Here is a 12,882-nt window from a genome sequence, read left to right as displayed (position 1 = left end):
CTTGCCTCATTAATGACACCCACAAATGAACAAATCAAGTGTCAAGCTCCAGAAGGCTTCCTGCACTTCCAAGTGGTAGAACCGATCCACTTGGTGATCTGAACTTTATGTGACTGTGGTACAACCACTTCCTGGAGGCTGGGATCCAGAAATGTTCAGCCATCTACTGTTCTTGAGTTCAACCACCTGGAGGCAGATGCTGCATTCATGGATTAGCTGGAGACCTGCATATGTGTACCACTGGTACAGATGAAAAGTTCTGAAGTTTTCACATGCCATAGAATTTGCAGGCTACAGGTCATGAACGTATCTCCATCCTATTTTGGAACTTGAAAAAAACTCCTTAGATTTAATGTGATTATTTATTTAATTGCTGTTAACACTCCTTAACTATTTTGACACAACATACGCATTGCTATTTTTCTATCTGCTCCTCAACGTGAACAAAGCAAAGACTAATTAGTCACTCAAAATTTTAAAAAACACTGACACTAAAACACCGGTCATCTAAAAACTTACCTCAGAGAGCTCTGTTACTCTGGCTTCACTCCTTCAAGTCGGATTTGGCTTGAGCTGAGTTTCTTAAGTTTCCCATGTCATCAAAGGCTCTGGTGTTAATCAGTCCTCTCTTCATTGGCCACAGGCACGCCTGGCAAGACTCTTGCTTGGTTAAGTAGCATCTGTGCTCCTATTAAGATTAAGCATCCTTGCACATTACTATATTAAAATGAATTTTCTGTTCATTCATCCAATCTACAAGCTTTCCTTTTTGTTCTTTTTTTATCTGTGATATAGATGCAGCTGGAAGGGCCAGCATTGATTGCCCATCCCAAACTACTCTTGAAGTGAGTGTCTTGCTAGGCCATTTAAGTGGGCAGCTTAGAGTCAGCCACATTGCTGTGACACATGTAGGCAAGATGTGGAGGTGCCAGTGTTATACTGGGGTGGACAAAGTCAGAAATCACATGACACCAGGTTTATTTGAATTTTCAAATTTTCACCTAATGAAGGGGCAACACTTTGAAAGCCTGTGATTACCTTGGTGTTGTGTGATTTTTGATATGTATGCAAAACCAGGCAATTAGTGATTGATATTGGTTTAATGGTTAATATCACTGAGATTTCAACTCCAGACATTTATTAACTGAATTTAAATTCTCCCAACTGTTGGTGGGTTTTGAACCTATCTCCCAGGAGCATTAATTCACCTGGGCCTCTGGATCATTAATTGAGCAACATTAACCTACACCACCAAAGTTTATTCCTTCCGGTATTTTGACACAATCTTCCATATTTGTAGCTCCACCAAATCAGTTTTGGTCTTTGTGGAATTACTATTAACTGTGGATAAAGGCAAACTAGTGGATTGACTGCACAAGTGAGAGGGATTTTGTCATTTGTGAGAACAGCGTGAGATAGGCTGATTTGCTCAAACAGGTTGATTTAAGGAGGAGGAGGTGCCAGAAATTTGGAAAAACATGAGGATAGATAAGTTTGCTGGGCCAGACAGATATACGCAAGGTTTCTACGGAAGAGAGGGAAGAGATTGTTCCACCTTTGGCGGTCATCTTTGCAGCCTCACTGTCCACTGGAACAGTACCAGATGACTGGAGGGTGGCAAGTATATTCTCACATGTTCAAGAAAGGGAATAAGGAATAACCCTGGGAATTACAGACCAGTCAATCTTACGTCAGTGGTGGGCAAAGTATTGGAGAGGATTCTGAGACAGGATTTATGATTATTTGAAAAAGTTGTACTGCGTTGTAACATTCTATGTTCATACCTTGATTAGGGGCAGTCAGCATGGTGTTATGAGGGGCAGCTTATGCCTCACAAGCTTTACTGAATTCTCTAAAGATGAGACAAAATACATTGATGAAGGTAGAGCAATGGATGTGGTCTACATGACATAGAGCAGTGGATGTGGCATTTGATAAGGTTCCCCATAGTAGGCTCAGAAAATAAGGAGGCTTGGGATACAGGGAAATGTGGCTGTCTGGATATGCAATTGGCTGTCCCATAAAGACAGAAGGTGGTAGCAGATGGAAAGTATTCAGATGGAAAGATGGAAACCGGTGACTAATGGTGTCCGCAAGGATCTGTTCTGGGTACTCCGTGATTTTTATAAACTACTTAGATGAAGAAGTGGAAGGGTGGTTTAGTACGTTTGCCAATGACGCAAAAGTTGGTGGACTTGTGGATAGTGTGGAGGGCTGTTGTAGGTTGCAGTGGGACATTGACAGGATGCACAGTTGAGCTTGTAAGTGGCAGTTGGAGTTCAACCTGGAAAAGTATGAAGGGACTCATTTTAGAAGGTCGAATTTGAATGCAGAATACAGGGTTAAAGGATTGTTGGCAGTGTGGGGTCCACTGGAAAAGCACAGCCAGTCAGGCAGCATCCGAGGAGCAGGAGAGTCAATGTTTCGCGCATAAGCACTTCGTCAAGAATTCGGGAAACGTCAACTCTCCTGCTCCTCGGATGCTGCCTGACCGGCTGTGCTTTTCCAGCACCACAGTTTTCGACTCTGATTTCCAGCATCTGCAGTCCTCACTTTCTCCTAGTGTGAGGTCGTAGTCCATAGATCCCACAAAGTTGATAGGGTTAAGAAGTTGGATGGTGTGTTGGCTTTCAATAGCAGGGGGATTGAGTTCTAGAGCCACGACGTTATGCTGCAGCTCTATAAAGCCCTGGTTAGACCACATTTGGAATACTGTGTTTAGTTCTGGTCGCCTCATTATAGGAAGGGTGTGGAAGCTTTGGAGAGGGTGCAGAAGAGATTTACCAGAATGCTGCCTGGACTGGAGGACATTTTTTATGAAGAGAAGGTTGAAGGAGTTAGGGCTTTTCTCGTTGGACCTAAGAAGAATGACAGGTGACTTAATAGACATGTAAAAGATGACGAGGGGTATAGATAGAGTGGTTAGCCCAAGACTTTTTCCCATGGTAGAAATGGATATCACGTAGGGACATAATTTTAAGGTGATTGGAGAATGGTTGTGGCGAGATGTCAGAGGTGGATTTTTTACACAGAGTGGTAGGTGCATGGAATACACTGTCAGCAGTGGCAGTAGAGTCAGGCACATTTGGGAAATTTAAGCAACTCTTGGATTGGCACATGGAGGACAGTACAATGTAGGGAATGTAGTTTAGTTTGACCTTGGAGTAGGATAAAAGGTCAGCACAACACTGAGAGCCGAAGGACCTGTACTGTGTTGTATTGTTCTATGTTCTACTTAGAGTCCCAGAAGGAATCAGATCACTACAGAAAATAAAAGGCCATGGTATTTGGGGCAACATATTGGCATGGATAGGAAATAGGATTGACAGGAAACAGACAGAAATGAGCATAAATGGTAAACTGTAATGTGTGGTGTGCCACAGAAATCAATGCTTTTATAAATAACGTAATTGATTTAGATGAAAAAAACCGAAGGCATTCTTACTAAGGTTGCTGATGATCCAAACATTGCACAACTTACTTTCTAAACAAAGAATATTACAAAATGATATAGACAACGTTAAGTGATTAAGATCTGGAAAATTGGACATAATCTAAGAAAATGTGAAATGGCCATTTTGGTAGGAAGAGTACAAAGGTAGTAGATTATCTAAATGATGAGAGATTGCAGAGCTGTGATACACAGGGATCTCGTATTCTGCATAAAGTATAAAAGATCGGCATGAAAATACAGCAAGTAATTAAGAAAGTTAACAGAATGTTATCATTTACTGTAAGGTGTGTTTAATACAAAAATAGGGAGGCTATCCTTCTGTTATTCAGGAGACTGGTGAGATGACATCTGGAATACATCTGTATCTCTTTAATCAAGGATGGATGCAAATGCATTGGAAGCAGTACCGAGAACTTTTCCTATATAATATCTAGAAATGGACTGAATCATAGAATCCCTACAGTGTGGAAGCAGTCCACTTGGTCCATAGAAGCAACTCCGAAGAGCATCCTATCCAGCCCCAACCCCTCACCCTATCCATGTAATATTGCATTTTCCATGGTTACTTCACCTAACCTGCATATTCCTGGAAACTACGGGCAATTCCGTATGGCAAATCCGTCTGGAGGGATCCCATGCAGACACATAAAAATGTGCAAACTCCACACAAACAGTCACCCAAGGCTGGAGTGAAACCTGGGTCCCCGGTGCTGTGAGCCCCATGTCATTAGGTATTAGAATGTCTAATGGAGAAAGGTTGGACAACCTAGGTTTCTATCTGCTGGAGTTCAAAAAACTAAGAGGCAACTTGGTTGAAGCATACGAGGTCCTACTTATTTGACAGGGTGCACACGGAGAGGAAGTCTCCTCTTGTGGGTGAAGTTGCCCACTTAAGACAGAGACAAGGAGAACTTCATCTCCCCATATCATAGACGGCTGAGTGTCTTTGGAACACTCTGAGAAGTCGGAAACACACAGTCTTTGAAATTCCTAAGGCAGATCGTTAAGGAGTGAAAAGTCGTCAGAGTTAGGCAGGAATTTGGAATGATCAGAACAGCTTTGATCTTACAAAATGGCAGAACAGGCGAGAGAAACCGAGTGGCTAAATTTGCTGCTAATTCATATGTACATATACTACAGCCCCCAGAAATGCCCAAATAAACAGAATTACACAATCCTTCAGTCAGAGGAAAAGTTTCTCACTAAAAGATTCCAGAGTTTTGACAAAGGATCATCGATCTGAAATGTTAAATCTGTTTCTCTCCCTGATGAAGGGCTTTTGCCCGAAACGTCGATTTTACTGCTCCTCGGATGCTGCCTGAACTGCTGTGCTTTTCCAGCACCACTAATCCAGCATCTTGTTTCTCTCTATGCTGTCTGGACTGAGTGTTCATGCATATTCTGCTTTCATTTCAAATTTCTACCACCTGTAGTATTATACTTTTGTGTTGTTTCCACACTCAAGATTTAGATATTACAATACAAACTGTTTCGTTCATAGAATTATATTTTATCAGGGGAGAGTTAAGTTCAACTTCCATTAATTATACATAATGGTCTGGCACTATCAAAGCAGAATGTGAACCTGCCCTTTTATTCTTCCACTTGACCTGCAAACAGGATTAAACATAACTTGGCTTATGAAAGCAGCAGGAATAAACCACAAGGGGCGGCACAGTGGCTCAGTGATTAGCACTGCTGTCTCATAGCACAAGGGACCTGGGTCGATTCTAGCCTCGGGTGACTGTTCGTGTGGAATTTGTATATTCTCCCTATGCCTGCTTGGGCTTCTTCTGGGTGCTCCAGTTTTTGCCCACAATCCAAAGATGTGAAGGTTGGGTAAATTGCCTAGGGTGTTCAGGGATGTGTCTGTTAGATGCACCAATTAGGGGAAGGGCAATAGGGTAGGGGAATGGGTTTGGGTGGTTGCTCTTCGAAGATTCAGTGTACACCTTTTAGGCCAAATGGCTTGTAGGGATTCATGATTCTATAATTCTAAGTACTTATGTAATCAAATACTGAGAAAATAGGCTGCATTAGTTTACTGGTCAGCTTATGAACTTTTTCCAAAATACTATCCATACTATTTGCAATGAAAAGAAATTCCACTGATGTCTACTTCTTGAGAATAATAGGAACATACAGACAACCATACCAATTAGGACTAGATGACCATTCTGCCCTGCCATTCAATAACATCATGATTGATCTGGAAGTGAGGTCAACTTCACTTTCGTGTCTTCTCACTCCTCAGGTCCCTTATCTATCAAGTCTGTAACTAGAGGAATTCCTTTTGAGGAAAATAATTCCACATTCTAACAACTCTTTAGAGACAAAAAAGTCACCTTCAGCTGAAAGAGGAGTAGCAGAGCATTTAGAAAGTCAGGCAAAGTCACACTGGTGACAAAAGTTTTCTGTTTACTGCAATCTTGCTCCTCATTTTCACGCATCTATAGCCTGGCTTCAAATGTTAAGGTTCACCTTTTTATAATTTCAGCAACAGAGTTCAAAATATTCCCCACTCCGAAGGACACATTTTGGGAAATGAATAATACTGGCCAGCTTAAATTTCTCAAGAGCAACTTTATGATTTCTGGGGACTCCATTCTCATTTTCACTAACTCCTCTATGAGATGGTAGTCACCTTCTGTACAAAACGCTAGAGGGCTCCAGGAATTTTGTATACATGATTTACAAAGAGTGTAATATCTAAACATCAAGTTAGTGTCTACAAGATACACCCATCAAGTCTGGGGCACGTGACATTTTGACAATGCCAATCTTTGAAGACATCTTCCCAGCACAGATATAATAGATGAAATTAGAGTCATACAGATGTACAGCAGAAAAACAGCCCCTTTGTCCAACTCGTCCATGCCGACCAGATATTCCCACCTAATCCAGTCCCATTTGCCAGCACTTGGCCCATATCCCTCCAAACCCTTCCTATTTATATATGCCTTTCAGATTGTGCAATTGTATCAGCTGCCAAGACTTCCTCTGACAGCTCATTCCATACAAGTACCACCCACTGTGTGAAAATGTTAGCCCTTAGTTCCCCTCTCACCCTAACCTATGCCCTCTAGTTCTGGACTCCTCCACCCCAGGGAAAAGACTTTGTCTAGTTTTCCTGTCCATGTCCCTCTTGATTTTATAAACCTCGAAGGTCACCCTTCAGCTTCAGGGAAAACAGCCCCTGCTTTTTCAGCCTCTCCCTATAGCTCAAATCCTCCAACATCCTTGTAGGTCTTTTCTGAACCCTTTCAAGTTCGCCAACATCCTTCCAATTGGAAGGCAGTTGTCTCCCTCAATGCTGTAAATATTCAATGTTATTGAATTGATTGCATATGACTTTGGCATGTCCGGGGTTTGTGAAAATCCAACCCAAATTTACAACAGAAAATTGCACGATTCAAAGAACAGCTCCAGATACAGTACTGGCCAAAATCTATTGCTACAACAACATTTCAAAAGTTAAAAGTGAGAATAATGACTGCAGAGAAGGAGGGATCAAGACAAGAAGGAGACAACCGGTGTGGGGCTGTGCAATGTTTCAGCTTTCAGAAAGTGGGTTAGAGTGGCTGATCCAGGGCAGATGTGGGAGGGAATCCAGGTTACGATTGGGCAGAGAGGATCCAGTGAGGAACAGGGGAGGAGAGATCCAAGGGAGGATCAGGAGAGGGGAGATCCAAGGGAGGATATGGGAGGGGAGGGGAAATACAAGAAAGGATGTGGGGGGAGGGAAAATACAAGGGAGGAAGGGGGGGGTGGAAATACAAGGGAGGATGGGGGGGGAATACAAGGGAGGATGGGGGGGGAAATACAAGGGAGGATGGGGGGGGAAATACAAGGGAGGATGGGGGGGAATACAAGGGAGGATGGGGGGGGAAATACAAGGGAGGATGGGGGGGAAATACAAGGGAGGATGGGGGGGGAAATACAAGGGAGGATGGGGGGGAAATACAAGGGAGGATGGGGGGGAAATACAAGGGAGGATGGGGGGGGGAAATACAAGGGAGGATGGGGGGGGAAATACAAGGGAGGATGGGGGGAAACACAAGGGAGGATGGGGGGAAGAATCACAAGGGAGGATGGGGACATTGAAGAGGACCCAAGGGAGGATGGGGAGAGGAGAGGAGAGGAGAGGAGGACCCAAGGGAGGATTGGGGGGTGGGGGGAGAGGGGGAATAGGATGGGGGTGGGGGAGAAATTCCAAGGGAGGATGGGGGAGGGGAGGATCCAAGGGAGGATGGGGGAGGGGAGGATCCAAGGGAGGATGGGGGAGGGGAAGGAATCAGAAGGGAGGATGGGGAGGGGTGGACCCAAGGGAGGATGGGATGGGGGGGGGGGGGGGAAGGATAAAAGAGAGGATGGGGGGGAAGGGAGGATCAAAGGGAGGATGGGGGGGGAAGGGAGGATGGGGAGGGGTGGACCCAAGGGAGGATGGGATGGGGGGGGGGGGGGGGAAGGATAAAAGAGAGGATGGGGGGGAAGGGAGGATCAAAGGGAGGATGGGGGGGGAAGGGAGGATGGGGGGGGAAGGGAGGATGGGGGGGGAAGGGAGGATCGAGGGGAGGGGAGGGGAGGGGAGGATGGGGGAGGGGAGGATCAAAGGGAGGAGAGATCTGGGGAGCGGTACAAGGGAGGATATTTTTATGGCGTAGGAGGTGGGGGGGGCAAGTGGATAAAGATTTGCGGAGGATAATTCAGGAGAAGGAATTACTGTATTGGGGTTGGTGGGGAAAGAAGGGGTGACGATCTACAGGAGTCTTTTGGGGGAGGGGATCCAGAGGAGGATGATGTGGGACATGGTGATCGAGGGACGGACTGACTGGCGAAGGGGGCGTGGAGGACAGTCAAGACTCGCATGGGACCGAGTGCTGGCGCTTCACACCTCCGTATGCCTCCTTCCTGTCTGTCAGCCTATCAGTCAGTCAGCCGGGCAGGAACCCTGGCCCCAGTCCTTACCTAACAGCCGCTCTGAGGCCGATCCCCTCCCCCTCTCCTCTCTCTGTCCTCTCGCGGCGGTCGCTCCAACCACAACACGAGGCCCCCGAGCGCCTCCTCGCCAATCAGAGCCGTGGACCCCGGCGTCAATGCAGCCAATCACAAGCAGGGGGTCTTCTGATTGGCCGGCCTGCCCATTCTCCCGCGTTGTCTATTGGCTCAGATCAGCACCCCGAAAAATGGACGTGGTGATTGGCGGTTAGCCGTCGGCCGCTTTGATGATTGGACCGCCCGGTAAGCTTATTAGCATAGTGCCCGATCCCGCGCCGCCTGCGTGTCCAATCAGGAAAAGCCGTCAAGCCTGGGCTGCCGATTGGTTCTTGGAGTTCGGCACGTGCATGTCGTGCCCGCTCTGTCACCGAAGCGTCATCGACTCGAGGAGATCGCTGTAGCGGGCCTGATACCCTGACCATACAGCAATTGCACGGATTACATTGATATCGTTGCAGTTAACTTGATCTCCTGAACCTTGAGTACTAGCACCGATTGCATTGGGATCTTGCAGTCAGGTTGATCCTCTGATCCTTTAGCAATAGCACTGATTGCATTGAGATCACTGCAGCAAAGTTGATTCCCTGATCCCGCTGCAATATCACTGATTTTTTGAGATCCCTGAAGCCAGGCTGATCTACTGAGCCTGGCTGATTCCTGATTCTTGAGCAATAGCACTGAATTCGGATGCCTGCTGGAAGGATGATCCCTTGATCCTGCAGCTACAGCATTTACAAATCAAAGCCACCTGCCAAGTGGAGGAAGAACACCTCATCTTTTACCTCATGACCCGATAACCACACGGCGTTAACACCAACTTCATCAGTTTCCAAATCTCCCGTCCCCACACCTCATCCCACATCCAACCCTCCGACTGGCATCATCCTCTTGACCTGTCCTACCTGTCCATCTTCATTCCCATCTATCCACTCCACCTTCCCCACTGACCGATCACAATTATCTCCCACCTGCATCCACCCACCTGCCTTCCAACCTACCTTCCTTACAGCTCTCCCCCACCCCACCCCATTTATCTCTCTCCCTTCCCCCTCCACATTCCTGAAGAAGGGCTTTTTGCCTGAAATGCTGACTCTCATACTGTTCAGATGCTGCCTGATCTGCTGTGCTTTTCCAGCGCTACACCTTTTGACTCTGACTCTCCAGCATTTGCAGTCCTCACTTTCTCCCACTTAAATAGAACATAGAACAGCACAGGAATGGGCCTTTCGGCCCATGATGTTGTACCGATCATATTGCCAAGTTAATCCCTTTTGTCTGCACTCCATTTCTTGTATCTTCATGTGCTTATGTAAAAGTCCCTTTAATCACCTCCCACCCACCCCCACCCAAAACGTGTCTTCCTCTACCACCATACTTGGCATTTCAGACTCCTACCACTCTCTGTGTAAAAAACTTGACCCCAAATCTCCTTTGAACTTTTCCCCTCTCAACTTAAATGCGAGCCCTCTAATTTTAGACATTTCAACTCTCAGAAACAATTACATTTCTCATAATTTTAGACTTCTATCAAGTCTCCCTTCAGCCTCTGCCGCTCAAGAGAAAACAACCCAAGTTTTTACAGCCTCTCCATATAGCTCATATCCATTAATCCAGGCAGAATCCTGGTAAATCTCTTCTGTTCCTCTCCAAAGCCTCCACACCCTTCCAGTAATGTGGCAATTTGCCATTTGCTTTCCTTATCATCCTATCTACTTGTGTGGCCACTTTCAGGGAGCTGTAGACGAACCCCATGGTCCCATGCATGGTACAACAATGCAACAATGTCCTGCCATTAGCTGTATATTTTTCCTTAACATTTGATCTCCCAAAGTGCAGCACCCCCACTTACCCAGATTAAGGCCCTCTGCCCTTGCCAGAGAGTCAGCCCAGAGGAAGTGTCTAATTGTAAGTTCAAAGCTGAGGATGTGTCTCACAATTCAAGGGTCAGTATTGAGTTAATACTGGGAGGAGAAAGTGAGGACTGTAGGAGATCAGTGTCGAGAATGTGGTGCTGGAAAAGCACTGCAGGCCAGGCAGCATTCGAGGAGCAGGAAAATCGACATTTCAGGCATAAGCCCTTTCCTGATGAAGGGCTTATGCCATAATGTAGATTCTCCTGCTCCTGAGTTAATACAGCTCTCTAAGAAGGTCAGTCCTGAGGAGGTCCCTCATTCCCACATGGTCAGTACATAGGGAGTCCCTGATTGTCAGCGGGTCAGTTCTGAGGCAGTGTAGCTGTCTCATTGTGCCTCAACAGCGGATCAAATTGAGCCAATGCCTCATTTTTAATTGGGTCAGAATTAAGGGTACCATATCTTTAGAAGGTCAGTACTGAGGTAGTGCAGCACTGCCAGAGAGTCAGTACTAAGGGAGGGCCTCATTATCAGAGGGTCAGTACCATTGGAGTGCCTTATTGTCAGCAGATCACTTCTGAGGTAGTACCACATTGCAAAGGTTCAATCATAGAATCATAGACATATACAGCAAGGAAACAGGCACTTTGGTCCAACTTGTCCATGCCAACCAAATAGCCTAAATAAATCTAGTCCAAATTGCCAGCATTTGGCCCATATCCCTCTAAACCCTTCCTATTCATATATCCATCCAGAGGCCTTTTACATGTTCTAATTGTATCAGCCTCTACCATTTCCTCTAGCAGCTCATTCCAAATACATATCACGTTTTGGTTGAAGAAATTGCACCTTAAGTCCCTTTTAGATCTTTCCCCTCTCACTTTAAACCTATGACCTCTAGTTTTGGACTCCTCCACCCTGAGGAAAAGACTTTGGCTATTCACCCTATCTATGTCCCTCATGATTTTAGAAACATCTATATAGTCACCCTTCAGCCTCCAACACTGCAATGAAAGTAGACCCAGCATCTTCAGCCTCTCCCGATAATTCACATCCTCCAACCCTGGCAACATCCTTGTATATCTTTTCTCAACATCCTCCTGATGGCAGGGAGATCAGAACTGAATGCAGTGTTCAAAAGTGGCCTAACCAACATAACCTCCCAAATCAATGCATTAATCAATAAATGCAAGCATACCAAACACCTTCTCCACTATCCTTTTGCCTGTGACTCTACTTTCAAGGAACTACAAAACTTGCACTCCAAAGACTCTTTGGAGTTTCCTGAAGAAGGGCTCATGCCCGAAATGTCGATTCTCCTGATCCTTGGATGCTGCCTGACCTGCTGCGCTTTTCCAGCAACACATTTTTAGCTCCAAAGACTCTTTGTTCAGCAACACACCCTGGAATCTTATCATTAAGTGCATAAGTTCTGCCCTGATTTGCCTTTCCAAAATGCCACACCTCACATTTACCTAAGATAAATTCCATCTACTGCTCCTCAGCCCACTGCCCCACCTGAACAAGATTCTGTTGTACTTTGAGATAACATACAAGGCTGTCCAATGCAATTTTGGCATCATCTGCAAAATTATTAACCATACCTCCTATGTTCACATCCAAATCATTTATATAAATGATGAAAAGCAGTGAACTAAGCACCAATCCTTGTGGCACACAGCTGGTCACAGGCCTCCAGTCTGAAAAGCAACTCTCCAGAATGTGGCACTCCCGCAGTACTAACCCTCTGATAGAGCTGCACTACCTCAGTAATGATACTCCCTCAATTCTGATTCCCTTGCAATGGGGCACTCCCTCAGATAGTGCTGCAATACCTTAGTACTGAGTTACAGACTAAAATGTAATAGAGGGGTTCGAACGTGTTTATATATAGATCAACAGATGCTCTGCAATTGGTTATAGACTGGAATTAAGGGGTTTGTGGTTGTTTATAAAGAGAACAACAGATGCCTTGGAGCATGTTACAGTCCATAATCTAATCAAGGTGTTCAGGGTGGTTTATATGTGGAATAATAGATATTGGGGAATGTGTTTCAAACTGAAATCCAATCAATTGGTGTGCGGTGAGTTATGTCTAGAATGACAGATACCAGGGAAGGAGATTCTAGTAGAATCTAGTAGAGAGGTTCAGGGTGTTACTTATATATAGAATAACACATATTGTTGTAACTGGAATCTAATCAAAGGACCCAGGGTGGTTTATACATAGAATAACAGATACTTGGGATGGAGTAACAGACTGGAATCTAATTGAGAGGTTCGGTGTGGTTTATATATTGAATAACAGATCCCTTGGAATGAGTTACAGACTGGAATCTCATATAGAGAGTTTTGGGGTTGTTTATATAGAGAATAATAGGAATTCAGGAATGAGTTACAGTCTGGAATCTAATTGAGGGATAGGGATGGTACAATATAGAATGAGGGATTGTGAGTAGTGAATTACAGACTGACAAAATTGAGGGTTTTGGGGTCTTTTATATACAGAGTTACAGATACCAGAGAGAAACTTACAGACTGAAATCTAATCAAGGGGATAAGAGTGGTTTATGTATA

The 12,882-nt window shown here is 45.1% G+C and overlaps 1 protein-coding gene across 3 annotated transcripts in view; it reads right to left on the bottom strand.

Annotated features, from left to right (window-relative positions):
* Window positions 1-8,488, bottom strand: part of LOC132818064 (coiled-coil domain-containing protein 9-like) — a 292,055-nt gene extending 283,567 nt beyond the window's left edge. For all 3 annotated transcript variants that reach the window (XM_060828707.1, XM_060828708.1, XM_060828711.1), the window contains exons 1-2: window positions 8,423-8,488; window positions 520-688 (exon numbers count right to left, since the gene is read on the bottom strand). The gene's annotated coding sequence lies outside the window, so the exon portion shown is untranslated. The remainder of the gene's footprint in view (window positions 1-519; window positions 689-8,422) is intronic.
* Window positions 8,489-12,882: the final 4,394 nt, after the last annotated feature.

Source organism: Hemiscyllium ocellatum, chromosome 8 (assembly GCF_020745735.1).
Source record: "Hemiscyllium ocellatum isolate sHemOce1 chromosome 8, sHemOce1.pat.X.cur, whole genome shotgun sequence".
Taxonomy (NCBI): domain Eukaryota; kingdom Metazoa; phylum Chordata; class Chondrichthyes; order Orectolobiformes; family Hemiscylliidae; genus Hemiscyllium; species Hemiscyllium ocellatum.
The sequence above is the reverse complement of the archived record's forward strand: the minus strand, read 5'-3'. Positions and strand labels throughout refer to the sequence as shown.